Raw genomic sequence first — 3,878 nt, 5'->3', positions numbered from 1 at the left:
GTCAAAAAGAATAGATTTCTTAAATCACAGTGGACCTCATAACATTGGCCCGTAATCATATCATAATGTATCTGATAATTCAATCATTTGATATTATCTCTTAATTCTGTTGATAAATATATCGAAACAAATACGTTCATGTAAAGTATCATATATATCAAATACTTTGTTAATGTTTTCAGTTATTATATATTATATATACATATCTATATACACATAATTGTTCGTGAATCGTCGAACACGTTCAAAGGGTAATTGATTACATGAATGTAGTTCCAAACTTTTTGAGATTCAACATTACAAATTCTGCTTATCGTGTCGGAAACATATAAAAGTTAGGTTTAAATTTGGTCGGAAATTTCCGGGTCGTCACAGTATCTACCCGTTAAAGAAATTTCGTCCCGAAATTTGATCGAGGTCGTCATGGCTAACTTTAAAAATGTTTTCATGACGAATATGAGTTTATAAATAGAGTTTTATCATCATTGAGTAATATAGATAAAACGATTTGATTACGCGAAGAGTATAAGTGAAGCTATCGCAAGAGAGTGAAATGAGTAAACGTATATTCGTTTTAACCGATGACGTAGTTATGATTGATTTCTGGAATTCATGGAATTTAAAGAAAATCTTTGCAATAAGATTTGGTTCTTGGGCGATTAAGGAAATCAGGATCTTATTTGATTAAATGCGATAATCTGTCTCGATTTCTCTGTCTGATATTTTACTATAAATCCACCCCCTTCGTTTCTTTATTTCCACAGCTCACACCTTCTAGTCTTTCTCCCCAATTCATACTTTAAAGCATTCATTAATATGCTTCATCCAGTATTGATTCTTGATATACTCTTAACTTTCATATCTGTCATTCTTCTTTTTCATCTACCACCGGAGGAAGTTATTTTCTTCTATCATTACCTTGGGGTTATTGTGTTTTTCATTCTCCCGTGTCTTTATATTGCTATACGCATTGGTATACTAGGTTTGTAATTTCGGGGTTGTTATCGGGCTTTATATTCTCCATTATATTTCGGAGCTTCATGCTTTCGTTTTCTCTTCCCGACCTTAAGTCAAGCGGATAATGGTCTAGAATTTGTAGATATGAATTTTTGGATGAACATAGTTAATGTTCCAAGAACAAAATCATAATGGCACGATCTTGATTTGGCAAATTACCAGAATATCCGAAAATATAGAGCTATCAAGATGATATGTTCTTAATATGTTTGGAAATTGGGTAGAATGTAAGAGTCGTGTAAATAGTACATGATGACGGTATGTTCTGTGAATCATCACGTTCCATTAGAAACTCAGTATGACTTACTGTAATATAATCACATTGATCAAGTGTCATTATATTATACTAACTCATGCTTCAGTTCCCAACACTACTTCAAAAACATTCCTATTTTAAATTCGAATTTTTTTTTCTTCGGAATTTAGAAACTAACACAGTTTCTTTTTATGTTGTAACGCAGATATTGCGAATAGATAGAAGATTTCAGATAAGAATAGTTGTGAAAATATCTTCAGGAATATCAAAGATATTTATAATAAAAGATACGACGATATCTTAGAATTCTTAACATAGATGGATGATGAAGAAGATTTGTCTGTGAAGGTTTAGAATAAGAAGTAAGGTGTTTGCTAACGATTTCAGTAGACACTGAATCATTTGGATCCTTTGAAGGCAGGTTTAGTCTTTATGATTTGTCCACAGCCTCCTTCATGGTCTACTCAATCCGTTTTCCAGTTTCAAACCTTCTCTTTTTCTCAGCTTTACCACCATACTATTCTTTATCATCAAACTTTTGACTGTTAAAGTCGTTTACAATTTTTGCTGCTTCATCAGCATTTTTCCAATTTCGGAGAACTAGTTCATAGTTTGGGATGTTTTTCAGAAAATTCACATTCGAAGTATGTAAGTCTAGGAGATAGACGTTATATGTATACATATAACTTTTGACGTAAAATTGTTGCGAAATTTAAAATACTGATTGCTAATTCCCAGTAGTTGGTGTGACAATTATTGTTGCAGGATGTAGGTGAGTACATGATGGGGTTTTAATGAATAAGTATAGTGGCTTTTCGGAGAGGCTTAAGTCGAAGGTTAATGAAGTTGTTGATAAGTTTACTGCTAATGTGGCGAGATATGAAAGGTTCCCGGTAACAATGATGAAGGGGTAATTGTTATAATAAGGTTTATTCGTATAAACAAATGAAGGTGATTTGTTGAAGCTATGACAAAACTGTCTATTTTGGAAAGAGATTGAAACATTATATTTGGTAATAAATATCAAAGGATCTGACACGGATACGTGTTAAACTATAACTTTTGTTTCGAGAGCTTTTCAGGTGCATGACAGTGGGTAATGTGTGGTTGGATCATCATCTCGTATGTCTTTAAGAATTTCGAAGTGTTTGAACACATATTGTAATTGTTAATATACATATGATGTTCTAAGATTTTGAATGATACAAATATTTTTGTGAGTTCCATGAATAGAAATGAGGTTCTAGGACAGTTTTGAAGTCAAAGTATAGTTTTGAAAGATGTAGAAATCTAAGAGTGATGATTTCAGTTATATCTTGAATCGAATTCTGAGATTTCAAAATCAGAATATGTAATTAGATTTTGAATGAGTATGGTTGTTTTGATTTCTATAAAAGAATGTATATTGTTGTGAAAGTAGGGAGTATAATGGATGATTTGCTGAATCAGATTCGAAGAATGTAACATATTAATTGTGAATTTATATATCTCTCGGGTATTACCTACCCGTTAAAAAAAATTCACAATTAATATTTTATACAAAAGAATTTTATTACAGTCTTTATGGAAATATATATATGTGTATATTTCTTCAGATGTAATATAGATTTAATGAGTTAATATTAAATTAAACTCATTTGATTTATCGTTAAGGCTAGGATAGATAATTTCTAAACTTTAGAAATTACATAATTGTAGTAGAATGTTTCTCTAATGAAGTTATGAATCAATACTTCATCGTTGTGGTATTCCTTGGTATCTACATGGCGTATGACGTCGATGCTCGTGGGACAGATTGTGAAGTTGAGGTTTGCGATGTGGTTGTTGTTGGTGGTGGTAATGGTACTGTTGATGTTGTTGATGGTGGTACTGGTTATGCTGCTGGTGCTGCTGCTGGTGTTTGTAACCTTTGCACCATATTCTCCAAAGCCACTACCCGAGCGCGAAGCTCGTTGACTTCTTCTATTACACCAGGGTGATTGTCGGTTCGGACGAGCGGATAAATAAGATCTAGAATTTGGTGTAGTATATAATCATGACGAGATACTCTGGAAATGAGAGAGAAAATGGTGTTTCGGACAGGTTCGCCAGTAAGTGCTTCAGGTTCATTGCCAAGAGGGCAATGTGGTGGATGAAAGGGATCACCTTCTTCTTGTCTCCAATGGTTAAGTAGATTACGAACCCATCCCCAATTCATCCAGAATAGATGATGGCTAATTGGTTGATCCATTCCGGTCACGCTGCTTTCGGAGCTCATGTGGAAATCCATATCGGCATAGCTGTCGGAATCCGAGGAACTCAAACTGGTTGAGGGATCCATCTTGTATGATCAGGGAAAGAATTTTTTTGTATGAAATAGATTGTAGAATTTAGATTTGGTATTCTTCAATACATAATTTACATATGTATATATAATACCAAAATCCCATAAATTACGGAGGAATCTTTGAAAGATGTCAGTCAAAGTTCACAGTAACAGATATGCTAAGATAAGAATTCGTCTATACACTATTATGCAATAAATGTAGGAAAACGCGTCTAGACTTAAGAATGATAAGCAGGTAATTTCCTAAGGGTGGTAAGTAGATGATTTCAGACTAAAAAT

The sequence above is a fragment of the Rutidosis leptorrhynchoides genome, chromosome 1 (genome assembly GCF_046630445.1).
Source record: "Rutidosis leptorrhynchoides isolate AG116_Rl617_1_P2 chromosome 1, CSIRO_AGI_Rlap_v1, whole genome shotgun sequence".
In the NCBI taxonomy this organism is placed as follows: domain Eukaryota; kingdom Viridiplantae; phylum Streptophyta; class Magnoliopsida; order Asterales; family Asteraceae; genus Rutidosis; species Rutidosis leptorrhynchoides.
This window is presented reverse-complemented; position numbering follows the sequence as displayed.